The sequence below is a fragment of the Silene latifolia genome, chromosome 6, assembly GCF_048544455.1.
Source record: "Silene latifolia isolate original U9 population chromosome 6, ASM4854445v1, whole genome shotgun sequence".
In the NCBI taxonomy this organism is placed as follows: Eukaryota; Viridiplantae; Streptophyta; class Magnoliopsida; order Caryophyllales; family Caryophyllaceae; genus Silene; species Silene latifolia.
The window spans coordinates 40,505,707-40,522,050 of record NC_133531.1 but is presented as its reverse complement, the minus strand read 5'-3'; the positions used below and the strand labels follow the sequence as shown (position 1 = coordinate 40,522,050).

Genomic DNA, 16,344 nt, shown 5'->3' with positions numbered 1-16,344 from the left:
ACTATTTGGAAATTAACCTTTCGCTCAATTGGCCCTGTGGCTATGGTTAGGTTAACAAGTCCTACCACCTTTCGTCGTGTACCATCATATGCACGCACACCTTGATTGGTAGGGGTCCAATCCGACTCTTTCATGCCTAATTTGTATGCCGTTTTGGGGGTATGACGTTGACCGCGGAACCATCATCTACCAAGGTCATTGGCACGTTCTTCTTTAGACAAATTACAGTGATGTAAAGAGCTAAATTATGACTAGCGCCAAAAGGTGGCAAATATTCGTCTGAGAAAGTTATAGGATTACTTAGCTTTGCAGATTCTTAGAAGACCAAGTTGACTACATCTTCAGGTGTCGAGTTATGTGCTACATTTAGTTTGGCCAGAGCTTGCAGAAAAGCTTGGCGATGTGGGAATGAGCTCGCTACTAATTGCCAGACTGAATGATCAGCCTTTGTCTTCTGTAATTGCTTGAGCAAATGGTCAGTGGAGTCCTCTTCGTTATCATTTGGTGTGACAACGTTGGTTGGACCATTTTGAGTAGTGTTTTGATATAGATGTCCCGAACGTGTTAGGTGGTCCACATCCTGGTCTTCTCCATTTTGGACTATTTCCTTGACTAGGGAGTTCTCAATGAGCTACTCGTCTTCGTCATCGTCGGCCCAAACTCCATTGATTGTAGCTAGTTTCCTCATTCTCATGATTTCATCTTCCAGTCGTATGATTTGATCGACTAGTTTATCTACCACGACGACTATTTCTTGCATAGTAGCGTCTTGAGAGAAGACTAGTGGCATATATTCCTTGGGTGTCACGTTGGGATCGCGTAAAGTTGTCACCATATTTACTAATTCCCAAAATTGCCTATCCACACTACTTTTCCATGTGATGAAGTCGGAAATGGTAGGGGAGATAGTAGAATAGAACCCTTCATTCTCGATTGCATGGATTTCATCTTCAATTGGAGAAATGAGGTGTGAGCAATCTAAGGTAGATTCGTCACTTGTAATCACTAGAACTCCAAGAGGATTCTGAGTGTTGTTGGGTTTACCTCCCGGCGGTACTGGCAATCGACCATCTTCAATCATGTCTTGAAGCACATTTTTCTACTTGTAGCATTTTTCTGTGTCGTGCCCCTTGCCCCTATGGTATTCACAGTACGAGTTCTCGTCCCAGAATTTGGATTTCCTTTCAGGATCGGGAGTAGGTCCAATGGGTTGGAGTTTGCCTTGCTTCATTAACCTTTTTAGAGCGTTGGAGTAAGTGTCCCGAAGATTTGTGAATTTCCTTGGTGGGGTAGTTTTCTTGGACGGCTCGAGAAGGTTAACTTCATCCGTCTTGCTAGTGGAGCCGTATGAACAACTTGTTGAGCCTTGATATCCTCGACCTACCGTTTTGGACAAGAGTCCTTTACGGATGTCATCTTCAATCCTTGTCCCTAGTACGGTTAAGTCCTTGAAAGTTTTGATATTTTGGTATCTCAAATGATTGGCATAGATGGGTTTGAGATTGTCCACAAACTTCTCCACAAGGGTAGCCTCATCCGGGCGTTCAACTAGTTGGGTACTAGTCTTCCTCCACCTACTTAGGAAGTCGGTGAATCCTTCTTTGTCATTTTGGGTAAGGACCTCTAGAGTGCGCATGTTAACTTGGATCTCGGCATTATCCGCATATTGTTTAGAAAACTTGATTGCGGCATCTTCCCAAGTAGCGACCTTCTTGTGTTCTAAGGAGTAGAACCATTGCTTCGGGATGGTGTCAAGAGATGAAGGAAAGATCCTTAAGAACATATCGAGTTTGATGCCTTTGATAGACATGTAATCCTTGAAGGCACAGATGTGGTTCAAAGGGTTTTCGTGTCCCTTGAATTTAGGTATATCCGTCATATTGAAGTTGGTTGGCAATTTGGAATTAACGGCTTCATACTTGCGATTATTTTCCCTGTAAATGTCATCTCCCTTAAGGTACATCAATTGCTCCTCTAAGTATTGGAGTCTTTTCTCGGCTACAGTTAGTCCCATGGGAGGATTTTCATCCCTGGATTCATCCGCGGAGTCACCTATTACTTCACTTTCATGGGGAGGCAACCTTCCCTCTACGGCATAGATCCGACCCTCGATGGTCTCAAAGCGATCATGGACTTGGTCCTGGGTAATTTGGATTTGGGCTAGCGCGGCTAGGATTCGATCATTACCATCTTGAAGTTGGTGGAGGTTTGTTTCGCTGGATCCAGGCATCTTGAAAACTGGATAAGAGACCGACGACGAATCAAAACACGATCGACCATTCTAACACACTTGCTAAAAGAAGAAATGTTTTGACTCGTGAAGTGGGTGTGTGCCACTTGTGTTGAGTGAGCTTTGAAGAAAAGACAAGGTTTTTGAAAATGTGTATCCTAGTCAACTATAGTGTAGTTGTAGGAGTGGACTCGAAGTGAGGTTTTGAAATGGGCTTGTGGCCCGAATTTTGACTCGACAAACGGACAGAGTTCTGACTAGGTTTTGCGCTAATCAATGGCCTCTTTTTTTTTTTTTTCGAAATTTTCATTTAAAGAAGGGTTTTGATTTTTACAAAAATCGTCATGGTTTTGTTTAGAAATGGTGATCACGTAAGGTACAAACCTTCATACAAGCATTATAACGGGATGCTGAGTGCATTTAGAAGGGTTTTGGTTTAAAGGGTGGGTTGCCATACCGAACCATCAAACCCGAAGTCTGTGAAGAGGCTCGTACCAAACAAGAGTAAGGCCGATTCCTAGTCCATTTTCTGAAGTAGTGAAGGCCCTTGATACAAATAAGAGTAAGCATCATGGTATGGATGACGTCAATCGCTATCCATCATTAAGCCCAAATAAGAATTAGGACCGTTTAGACGGGACGATTGGTCGAATGGGTTGGGTTGGGCCTAGGAAGGCCGAATAAAACGGTCTAGGAAGACCGAGTTATGAAAACCGACAATTGTCTTGTACAAAATATTCCCTAACCTTGTTCAAGTTTCACCCTTGGCTACACGTAAGTGTATTATCCCAGTGAGTCGCCAAAGCGTGGACGAGCGGGGCCACGGGAGCGCTTGGGAGGAAGAGAACAAGCGTTTGCATTTTTGTTGGAGTCGCCACCAATTTTTATGGGAAATTGGAACCGTTTGAATACCTCGTGTCATGTCAAGACACAAAGTAGTGACATGAACACTAAGCAATCGTTACCCTTAGCATTCTATGTCTAGAATGACCCTCGTGGATGCCAATGAACACGGGTGTTCACGGAGATCTGGAGTAAGGGGTGAGGGTACGTATTAGGAAGCTCTTTTGATCGAACACCTAATCCCGCCCACCTCTATAGCGGCCGCTACTAATGATTAGGGACATCATTTATACTCGATATATCGTCGGCTATATGCATGCAATGCAACATCCAAGTTTTAATCCTAGCATATGAAGAATTAGACTAAGTCGGTTAACACGTAATTAGCATGTAATTAATGTCGAAGTAGGATTTAAGATCAATTACATGTGAAGGCATACAATATGATACAAAATACAATGATAAATACAATAGGAAAATTACAATAACAAAAATTACAAAAATTACAATGGGTTTAGCGAACAATACAGATGGTGATAATACGAATAATAGTTAATTATACGTAAGCTAATTAAACTAAGTAAAGGCAAAAACGGAGTTTAGGGACAAAATTCAACCCGGAACAGGCGCAGCAGAGCTGCGTCCCTTGGAATAGGCGCAGCAGTTGCTGCGTCTGTTCCTGACCTGAATTCTGGCTGTGAAGCCGGAATTGCGTGTTGTTAATACTCGTCGGTAAATTTAATGATCGATTAAATTATTTACTCGGATGAAAGTGATTAATAGATTGTTTACATGTGATTAAGGGTCATAAAACAATAAAACATGGATGAAACGGAGTTAAGACGGATTATTTACATGAACGAATGATTAATAATTAGTGATATGAGTGAATGAAATAAACAAGACAAGATGAATTGATGACAAATTAATGACGAATGTGCGATGCATATGACAAATAACAGATGTAAATATATCAAAGGATCGAATTACAGAAACTCAATATGAACGAATTGAATTTCTACAACCCGGATTGAATTTCTATGACCCGGATTGAATTTAATGACGAAAACCCACAAATATGAGATTACTTGAGATTTAAGTCGGATTTAATGATAAATTGAACATGTGAATGAATGATAAACAATATACATGTGAAATTATTGTGCTATGATATTAGAGAATTAAAGAACAAACGAAACAAAAAAATACTTAACGAATTACAGAGGACGAAGGAAGAAGAAAGGAAGCAAGAACTGCGGCAGCCTCACGAAGAGGCGCAGCAGTTGCTGCGTCCTTTCTCGACGGTTTGTCTTCTGAAAATCCGTAAAAAGGGTTTTAAAGTACGGTTTTAGAAATCAGTTTTAATTGGTATTTTCGACATAAACCTTACAATTGATGATACAAAAAGTAAATAACAATAATAAAAGAGAGAATTTTACACCCTCAGACTTAAATGTTTGACGAAACGAGAAGGACTAAGATATCGATTAGTGATGCTCGACGCGAATGTAACGAAAGTGCCCTCGTAAGAGGAATTAAAACAAATTGATTAAGTTGATTAGTTGTGGAGTTGGTCCAATTGGTCGGTCATGCAAACGAGGCTGGTACTCAGAAGGATCCGAGCTTACGTGGTCGAAAGTTCAAGCACGTAGACGCCAAAAAGTAAGAACAAACGTCTAGAATGCAAAGGGAGAAGAGAAGGGCGGACACTCGCGTGAGAAATATGAGGAGCGAAGGCTCCTATTTATACTAATCACGTGAAGGAATTAGGGTTTTAGAGACCTTTTGAAGTGAATCTCGGAAAGATATGAAAAAGATACGAGAAATACGCAGAAAAGGACCTGAGAAGAGGCGCAGCAGGAACTGCGTCTCTTGGAAGAGGCGCAACACTTTGCGTACTGTTTCCCAAGTGGTTTCCTCCTGCGGAAGAAAGATTTCCGTGTTTAAGTTATGGTAGGACGGAATAATTTGGTTTTCCTTAATATTTTATGTGAATATTACGGGAAATTGTTTACCAAAGGATAAAGATTATGAAATATTTATAAAATATGGAATAGAAATATCCGGAACATTCCAGAACATTATGACTCGGGATTTGACGGTTATCAGAAAATGAAGACGGTTTTATGCCCGGACTCCAAATGTACTCTAATTACTGTCAAAACGACCGTATCGACACGTAGATGACAACTAAGAGGTAGACATTAATATTTGAGCAATCACTTGACGATAAACTTACAAATTGTCACAAATCGTTCCGCGTAGCAAACATGCGGCCCAATCATCACCGGGTGGTTTGCGAGAGGTGCAGAAATGAGGTATCTACATATGGGCACAAGAGAGTTCTCCTTCTCTCTTGTTCTTGTGCTCTCCTTAATAGATGAACTAGGATCCAAGTGTGGAATTCCTCCCAAAGTATAATACCCAAGACAACAACTTAATAAAATTAATACTATTATTACTAGAACAATATTAATTTTGTATAAAATTGACCCAAAAATATTTGATTTTGGTCTCTTAAAACCGGTTAAGAGAGAAGGAAGAGGAAGGTTTTTATCTTTCTAAAACTTCTTATTTTTAGATGAATAAATGAGCTAATACACTAAAAATGTTATCTAGTGTATATGAAAAATTATAAGGAAAAAAAAAACCCGTTGGCTTTGCCTTATGAAAAACCGGGTAAGAGGGGAAGAGAGGGGAGCCAATGCATGCATGAGTTTGTCTTCACAATGACCACTAGGTTGCATGGCTAGTTTATTAGGGAAATGATTATTTTTACCACTAACATAATCAACATAATATCATCCTAATACTCCCCTTAATTTTGGTACATATGGATAAAATGGACTCCATTTTATTTTTGTCAAATTGTCAATTTGTCATATGTCACATGTCACATGTCACATAAAATTGTTATGTATTTTTAACATATTAAAAATCAACGTATTAATAAAAATACGTCATATACAAAAATTGACTTAGTAATTCATAATTGCTTGTACCAAAATATTTTACCAATTTATAAATCACAATAACTTGTATTTATAATAATTAATTCAATTTCAATTGTTTCCTTAAACAATAATTTCATCTAAGTAATGAAACAATTCGATTACTTAGACCGTATCTTATCTAATCAAATTTCAATAAGACACGTAAATATTACTTCCAAAATCAACCGTCAATTTTAAGTAATTTAATCGATCCGTATCGTCATACGATCAATTAAATGATCAATTAAGTGTGTTATCCTTTAGGTATGACCTAAGGGGATCAACTGGTCACCACCGTCTCACGACAGTAATGTCAAACTCTAGTCAGCCAATCATTACCGATATGTGTGGACCAGTTGACAGTAAAAATACTTCCCAATTGTATTCTTTATAATGATACTTAAACATGTGATCATCATAATCAATAGTTGTGATCGCATTATTGTCGGAGGACACATATTCCAACAACAACCACACTGGTACCCCGAGACATGCCCAGACTGTTGGGATTTATTAATCTCATTGGTTTACATATTCAAAGTGTGATAGTTTAATTTAGTCATAAAACTAAATCGGATCTTATGCATGCAAAACAATTACAAGTATAAGGAGAAAATCAATTCTTACATTGAGTATTTCGGATCAAAGGGCACTAGCAAGTTCACCTTCTTACTAGTTGTTGAGCTTTCCAAAGGTGGAAGAACAAGATTCAAGTGGAGAATCTCTCCCAAGGAATTATACCCAAAGCAACACCCTTAATAATTATAATTAATATGATCTAGTATTAATTAAAATCTAACTTAAACTTGACACAAAAATGGATTTTGTTCTCATCTTTTTCGATTAATAGGAGAGGATTTTATGAGTGTTTCTTTCTCTAAAGTATTTCACAAATGTAGAGAGTTGTAAATCTTTTCTAACACTAGAAAATTATGTAGTGTAGAGGTGAATTATTATAGAAGAAACCCTTGGCTTCCTCTAGGTAGAAAAACCGGGTGGGGGGTTGGACTTTTGGGAGCCAATGCATGCAAAAGTTGCTCTTCTCAAAAGCTATAGGGTTGCATGGCTATAAACTAGAGTGATCATTGTATTTTCTATTTAAAATAATCAACACAATTTAAAACCCTAACCCTCCCCATTTTCGGTACACCCAACATAAAATGGAAGGTCCATTTTATATTTGTCAATTGTCAATTTTATCATATGTCACATGTTACATGACATGTTACACTATAGTGTATTTTTTAACATATTAAAAATCAACATATTAATAAAATATGCCACATACAAAATTAACTAGTAATTCTTAATTACTTGTACCAAAATGGTTTATTGAATTATAAATTACAACAATTTGTATTTATAATAAATTATTCAATCTGTTTCAATTGTTTCGTAAACAATAATTTAATCTAAGTAATAAAACGTTTCGATTACTTAGACCGTATCTTATTTAATCGAATTACAATAAGATAAGTAATTTTACTCACAAAATCATCCGTCAATTTTAAGCAATTTAATTAACTCGTATCGGCATACGATTAATTAAATAATCAATTAAGAGCATTACCCTATAGGTATGATCTTAGGGGATCAACTGATCACCACCGTCGTACGACAGTAATGTCAAACTCTAGTCAGCAAATCATTACCGATATGTGTGGACCAGTTGACTAAGAAGTATTACTTTCCCTCGTGTATTCTTAATATGAGATTTAAACATGTGATCTCAATATGATAAACAATGTGATCGCATTATTGTCGGGGACAATCCAACAATCTCCCACTTGTCCTCGACAAGTGTGCGTCACCAATTCTCTTGTCCTATTTCTATCTCCCACTCAATGCAAGGTGTCTTTCAGGTCGTAATTGCAAGTGATCATATCGAGAGTGGTTTCCTCGATATGGAGAATAACTGATTGATCGGAATTATCTACTATAGATAACTTCCAAGCGTGGCCACGCATTTCCAGTTCATTACTCCTCGAGTGGCCCTGAGTTATTGTTTTAACCCTGACAAGGATGTGGACAATTCCTATTGCACTATTCCCTTCGACTAGCCACAGCTCATCATAACCCAAAATAAGCCCTTTTAACCCCATTTACGAAGGTCGTAGGAACATAAATCAAAGTTACTCTGAAACTGTGCCACTTTGAGCGAACAGTCTTTAGTCAAAAGAATCGACTCATTAGAATACTACAGTAGCTCTTGCCACGACCAGGCCATATAATTTGCCAGAACTCCATAGGCGGTCATTAGGCCCGACAGAGTGTTTCAAACCGTCTACCTATGTGATTGACTAGTCATCTCTTATGACTCTATGGCACTTGAACTTGCCATCAATCGCATCACACTCTAGTCACTTCGAGACGTCGCCTCATACAAGTGACTATGGGCGATTACCATGTCAATTTAGTTCACTTTAATGGGGTTCAATCTTGTCTTTACAACCCATTTGAATATGACAAAGTAATGAAAAATTAAAATATAAATGTGATTATGCATATGAACAAATAAAACAACTCTTTTATTCCATATCAAAATCTAACATAAAACTGGCATGTGTTTAAGTCCCATGGACACAACATGTCCATCATGTTTAGCCTGCGATAAAGGCTTGGTGAGCGGATCAGCAATGTTATCATCCGTCCCAACCTTAAAAATTGCAATTTCCTTCCTTTCGATGAAATCTCTAATTACATGGAATTTCTAAGTACATGTCTAGATCTATTACTAGACTTGGGCTCTTTAACTTGGAAGATTGTCCCATTGTTGTCACAATAGAGAGTAATGGGATCATTGGTGGGAGGTACTACTTTTAGCCCTTCCAAGACTTGCTTGATCCACATAGCTTCCTTGGCGCTTCGATCTTTGCTATGTACTCACCTCCGTTGTAGAATCCCATGATCACGACTTCCTTGAAGCTTCTCCAGCTTACGGCGCCACCATTGAGCATGAAAACAAATTCAGCTTGTGATTTCATGTCATCTCTATCTGTTTGAAAACTGGAGTCCGTGTAACCCTTAACAGAGAGCTCGGAGTCACCTCCAAACATTAAGACAGAATCCTTAGTCCTTCGCAAGTACTTAAGGATGTTCTTGACGACAATCCAGTGATTCTCACCTGGATTTCCTTGATATCTACTCGTCATGCTCAAAGCATACGAGACATCTAGACGAGTGCATATCATGGCATACATGATTGATCCAACGGCGGAAGCATAAGGGATCAACTTCATGCGTTCAACATCTTTGGGTTCGGTGGGTGATTGAGACTTGCTCAATATAGTCCCACTAACCATAGGAACCAATCCTCGTTTGGATTGGTCCATGCTGAAGCGTCAAAGAATTTTCTCAACATAAGATTATTGACTTAATGCCAATATATTTTTGGGTCTATCTCTATAGATCCGGATACCTAATATGCGTTGTGCTTCTCTTAAATCCTTCATTTGTAAATGATTTCCTAGCCACTCCTTGACGGAAGACAACATAAGAATGTCATTTCCAATAAGTAGTATGTCATCCACATACAATATTAGGAACACAACATTGCCCCCACTGAACTTCATGTATAAACATGGTTCCTCAATACTTCGAGTAAAACCATTTTCTTTTATGACATGATTAAATCGATGGTTCCAACTTCTTGATGCTTGCTTAAGATCATAAATGGATCTCTTAAGCTTGCATACATTGTTAGGATTTTTAGGATGCACAAAACCTTCGGGTTGTATCATATACACCTCCTCTTCTAAATGCCCATTCAGAAAAGCGGTCTTGACATCCATTTGCCATATTTCATAGTCATGAAATGCAGCGATCGCTAACAGTATCCGAATTGATCTTATCATAGCCACGGGGGCAAAGGTTTCGTCATAGTGAAGACCATGAACTTGAGTAAAACCTTTTGCCACTAGCCTAGCCTTATAGACATCATCATGTCCTTCTATGCCATTCTTTACTTTGAAGATCCATTTGCACTGAAGAGGTCTTGCCCCTTCAGGCAAATCCACCAAGTTCCATACTTGATTTTCATGCATAGAACTCATTTCGGATTTCATGGCTTCAAGGCATAAAGCTGAATTGGGACTAGAGATTGCAGCTTTGTAGGTGACGGGTTCGTCACTTTCTAAAAGTAACACATCGAGAGTCCCATCCTCTTTGATAAGTCCAACATATCTACCAGGATGGTGAGAAACTCGACCCGACCTCCTCGGTTGAGGAATAACAATATAATTAAACGACGAAGGAACGTCTTCTTACGTCTCTACTTCAGTTTGTGGCTCTTGAACTTCATCAAGTTCAAAATTTCTCCCACTCTGTCTCTTAGAAATAAACTCACTTTCTAAGAAGATAGCCCACTAGACACAAACACTTTATTTTCTTTAGGTTTGTAGAAGTAATATCCTCGGGAGTTAATGGGGTAACCTACAAAGATGCATTTTTAGGATCATGGGGCAAGCTTGTTGTCGGTCTTTGCCTTGACGTAAGCATTACATCCCCAAATCTTCATATATAATATATTAGGAACCCTTCCTTTCCACATCTCATATGGAGTCTTATCGGTTGCCTTTGTTGGACTATTATTCAATGATTTGATTACGGTTTGGATTGCAAATCCGCAAAACGAGTCGGGTAATTCGGTTTGACTCATCATGGATCGAACCATATCTAGTAGGGTTCGATTTCTTCTTTCGGCAACACCATTAAGTTGTGGTGTACCGGGTGGTGTGAGTTGTGACACGTTGCCACAACCTTTCAAGTGTGAATCAAATTCATTATTAAGATACTCTCCACCACGATCGGTCGTAGTGCCTTTATCCTTTTGTTCAATTGGTTTTCTACTTCATTTTCAAATTCTTTAAATTTCTCAAAACCTTCACACTTATACTTCATTAAGTAGATATACCCATATCTACTTAAATCATCGGTGAAGGTTATGAAGTAATCATAATTTCCCCTAGTGGTGATAGTCATTGGTCCACATACATCGGTATGTATAAGTCTCAATAGTTCAATAGCTCGAGTCCCTTTACCACTAAAAGGATTACGAGTCATTTTTCCTAGGAGGCAAGATTCACATATACCATATGATTGAAAATCAAATGGTTTAATAACATTAGTGAAAACTAATCTTTTGATGCGATTCTCGTTGATATGACCCAATCGACAATGCCAAATGTATAAATCATTTGGATCACTTGATTTGAGTTTCTTCGATTGTATATTATAGATGTCTTTACTTGGATTAGAAGTTTCTAGAACATATATGTCATTAATAGAAGAGCCTCAGCCTATGACCAAGTCATTTCTTGAAATAATACAACAATTGTTTTTAATGGCAAAATTAAAACCCTCTATGTCTAACATAGCAATTGAAATAATGTTCTTAGAAAGAGAAGGTAAATAAAAACAATTATGCAAATACAACTCAAATCCATTTGCTAAAACAAGCACATAAGTTCCCTTGGATGTAGCCGCTACCCTAGCTCCATTCCCAAGATGGAGATAAACATCGCCCTTGCTCAGCTTTTCCACGTTTCTTAGCCCCTGTAAATGATTACAAAGGTGAGATCCGCAACCGGTATCTAATACCCACGTTGTGCTGGAAGTAAAATTTACATCAATAACATAAATTTCAGAAAAAATTTTACTGAGTGAAATAATAAGTCCATCCCTAATATTTCCCAAATATATTGGGCAATTCCTCATCCAATGTCCCATACCATGACAATAATGGCATTCATCATCAACTTTGGCTCCTTTGGTAGCCCCACGAGCCATCTTGTTTCCATTGTTGAATCTTCTACCTTTCTTTCCCTTCCTTTTGAACCACTTTTCTTTAGTTGCAAGAGCTTGCTTACTAGAACTCCCACTAGTTTCGGCATCCCTTTCTTCTAAAGATAAGGATCTCATAGATTTAGCGAGATGGTCTTCCCAAGACACATTCACAAAAGATCTAGTCATAGTAGGGGGTATGGTGGAAGTAATGAAATTAAGGTTTCCATCGGAACCGATCCCAAAATGAAGCTCTCTAGTAGTATCGAGATTGTGGTTGGAGCAAATATCGTCAAATAAGTTATGACAAGACTCAATGGTAATAGGTGTTGTTGCATTAGTAGGATCCATTGCATTATATAAACTACAAACATGGAGGTAAAGGAAATATTAACACTTGTCATTTGATCAAACTTGCAAACATTTTTAAACAAGTTTTAAACATTTATATAGTGACCTCCACCCAACTATTATAAATGATTCCGAGATCCAAATTCATATTAACTCGGGCACGGTGAGCCGATTCATCCCTTATCAATATAACTCGGTGGATTAACTCATTAATCGATTCTACTTTTAGAACTCTCGGTCGATAAAATTACTCTAATATTTATCTTTAGCCCGGAACACATGCGACTACGGTCACGAATACTTTCGTTGAGCTCAATCCAAATTTCGATGTAATAACTTTTTACTACCCACTTACCCAACGTAACAAGTTTAGCACCCCGGTGAGCCGAGCCTACTTCCTTATGAAATTGGGATTTATGGTTTCTACTATTTGGTAAGGCTAATTCTCAATTATTTAGTGAGAGGTCTTGTCAAGTTATTATCTATCATGTTTTGAGTGAACTAAAGCGGTGAACTACGATAATTATAATTGACATGGTCGATGACTCGATAAAATACAATGCATGTTTAGTTATGGCGATTTTCAATACCTTGATTGCTAGGAAAGAAGCTACTCATATGACCGAACTCGACCTCACCTACTTAGATTCCAAGATGAATTCCCAAGGGAAATCAATGAATGAATACAATATCCTTCAATTGTTGATTAAGAGATGGTTAGACTTCAAGGAAGGTAAAGAGAAATCAGCTTTCATTATGAATGGAGGCTTGATAACAAGATTTGCTAAGCACTTTAACCTGGCATCCAATGAAAACAACATCTACAAATGGGTTAAAGGTGGCAACCTTCTCGACATGAACACTTTGATCCACAAGTTCCATTGGGTAAAACATGACAACTCGGCCCAAGGATATGAGTGGGTGATCAAGGATATCGATTCAATTATCTTACCCGGAAAAATTTTCCGTCTCAACACTCGGTGTTACAACTACCTTCTCCTCGTCTCAAAGAATGCCAAGAACATCATCAAAGAGCAACAATGTCCAAATGAAGAAGCCTCCTCCTTAGTGGTACCTCCTTACCCCTTTGCCTACAAAGAGAGCACAACAAGTGATCCTAGTGTTGTGACGGGCAATGATTACTTGGTACAACTCATGAAGCATATCCATAAAGAAGCCTACAATGATAGGGTGAACGCTTATTACACCTAATATCCAGCCCTTTACCATCTTTCTAGGAAAGGACTCCTTGATCCCAATAGTTCTTTGCCGGACTGGGCGAATAGGAAAGTGTTCTTTCCTTAAGCTTCTAGAGATGAAGAAGGAGATGCCTAGGAAACTAGGAGATTGATGATGTGACTCATATTTGAGCACATTTAGTCCCCGAATTAACCTCGTTCCCATGCTTTCTAGCATATATTAGGGTCATTTCTTATCTTTAGTTTCGCATTTTGCATATTCTATGAGGTTTTGTGTCCTTGGTAGGAGAGGATTTCTAGCCTTGCATTTATGGAGCAAAATGGAGCTAAATGGATCGCATCTAATGACCAAGCATTGAAAAGGACACCGACACTAGAAGCTTAAGCAAATAAATGAAGTGAAATGGGCAATGACGAAAAATCCGTGCATCCCCAATACAATCCCCACGGATTGTTAGTAAGCTAAGAACAAGAGAAAACCCTGTACCAGGATCCGAGCGTCCTGAGCCCAGGACGAGCGTCCCAGTAGCAGGATCCGAGCGTCTCCAAGCCAGCCCGAGCAGATCTTCTTACAGGACCAACCGTGCTTCAGGCGAGGACGCGCGGATTCCCTTGGGAGTTGATGCATGATCCGCGCATGTCCCTCGAGAGTAGCAAAATTACCAAGTTTCTCTTAGGGTCTTAATCGTCATTTAAGCCCTTAGTAACCCTAATCCTTGTACTTAATTTTAGTATAAATACCCTATTGTACTATCTTAGAATCATCTTATCATAATCAATCTCTTAATTTTATCTTAATCAAAATTGTAATACACATTTCAATATTAATCACATCTTAATCTTTCCTTAATCTCTCAATTGTTCTTAGTTTTAGTTGGGTAATTAGAAGATTATCTGGGTTTATTGGAAGATTGACAATCTTCCATCAATCATCAAGTTTACTTCTATTATTCTTTGCTTTATTATTTGGATCATCTCAAGTAGGTATAATCTCTTTTACCCTTGCTTAATTATTGTTTAATCATATCATTTATTCATCATGTTTTGCTTTGTTAGTATGATTGACAACCTTATTAGCATGTTAAACTTGATCATGAGTGAGTAGTCCTTTAGCTAGGGTTAATGGGGAATTAGGGGAAATAATCATGGGATTTAATCTATGCTTAATCTAATATGTTTTCATAATTAAATTGCTTTCTTGTTGTGATTTCAACCTATGCACATGCTATGTTTGATGAAATGTTAGGCTATGAAACCTTGCATTTTTTTACCCATCTCTTATCATTTCAATGAGGCTTGTAAGACATAAACCAACTCGAGCCTTGTTAGACCATGCATAGAGTTGAATAGGAAGAGAATAAGTTGACTTTTAGGTGTTATAAATTCTTGATCGACTCGGCTCCGGGACCTAAATCTTCCTAGGGATTGTAAGATAAACACTAACTCGATCCCATCACAACAATAAATGCTTGCTTCTAATTGAGAACATGTTTGTATGATCTATTTTCATGAATCCCCTATAAACCCATGACACCCTTGTGCCTTTAATCAATTGTTTACAAATCCCTTTAATTGCTTTACTTTGTTTTCATTAATTTACATTCATCTTGTTGATTAGTTTAGATTATATCTCATCTCAACCCAATTTGTGACACCCTAAGACATAACTACTTGCAATTGAAATCTTAAATCGATGCCCGTCCTTGGGATCCGACCTTTACTTACCTCTTTACTAAGAGTAGTTTGTGAAGTTATAAATATTTTTTTGGTTAGGTAGGGACAACGACTAAGCATTACACACAATAAAGCCTCACCAAAAAATGGCGCTGTTGCCGGGGACGGTGTTCAATTGATTTGATTTTCGTTAATTGTTTTTAGTTGTGTCTTTCTTTACCTTGGGGAAGTCAATCTCCTCAAGGTTGTTCTAATTGTTTTCTAGTTGTTTGATATTTTGCATGACTAGTAGATCACAAGGTAATTTATTACCTATTGATTTCGAGATTGAAAGGACCTTAACCAACAATAGAAGAGTTGCTAGAGGTACTTCAAGAGATTTAGGTATTGGAGAGATTGTGGACATTCAACCAAAGAACATTGAGTTTGTCAACCCTTTTGCAAGAGAAGGAGATGATAACCCAATTCCAAACCAACCATAAAACCAACCCACAATGCCTAAATTTTCATCTCATTCCGTACTAACCGAGGAGAACGTACCAAACAGTATTCCTACACCACCATATTTAACCGGTAATTTCATTGCCAAATCCGCATTCATCCCATTAGTTGAGAGAAGTTAATTTGGAGGGATGCCTAGTGAAGATCCTCATTCACATATGGAGACTTTTTGCGACTATTGTGATGCAATTTCTCAAACCGGAGTTACTCAAGACAGAATCCGATGGGTATTGTTTCCTTTTTCTTTAATCGGTACCGCAAAGCAATGGTTAAAGAGCCTAGATAAGGATACCCTTGGTATTGATTCATGGAAGAAGCTAGCACTTGCCTTCTACAAGAAATTCTATCCTCCGGAGAAGACTAATATGTTGAGAGCCCAAATCACCGGGTTCAAGCAAAGGGATGAGGAATCATTATATGAAGCATGAGAGAGATTTAAGGACATTTGTCGTTCTTGTCCACACCATGGGCTTAGTGAGTGGTTCCTTGTTCAACAATTTTAGAACGACTTATATGAAGACTCATGTAATGTGCTTAATATGGGATCCAATGGGATGTTTACCGAAGTTGATGACAATCAAATATGGGCCAAAATCGAAGAGATGGCGGTTCATAATTCCCAATATAGTAGGCCTCGAAAGGCCACTAGAGGAGGAAAGCATGAGGTAGATTCCATCACACAATTGGGTGCTCAACTAAGTGCTCATATCGACACCATCAATTTAAAGTTTGAGAAGGCTATGACCAAGCTTAATGAAGCTTCCAAATCTCC

General features: G+C 38.2%; 1 non-coding gene across 1 annotated transcript; it reads right to left on the bottom strand.

The window, feature by feature from the left end:
* Positions 1 to 15,937: 15,937 nt before the first annotated feature.
* On the bottom strand, positions 15,938 to 16,044 carry LOC141588837 (small nucleolar RNA R71). Its single transcript, XR_012519807.1, has one exon. It is a non-coding gene; the product is annotated as a small nucleolar RNA R71 (small nucleolar RNA).
* Between the last annotated feature and the right edge of the window lie 300 nt (positions 16,045 to 16,344).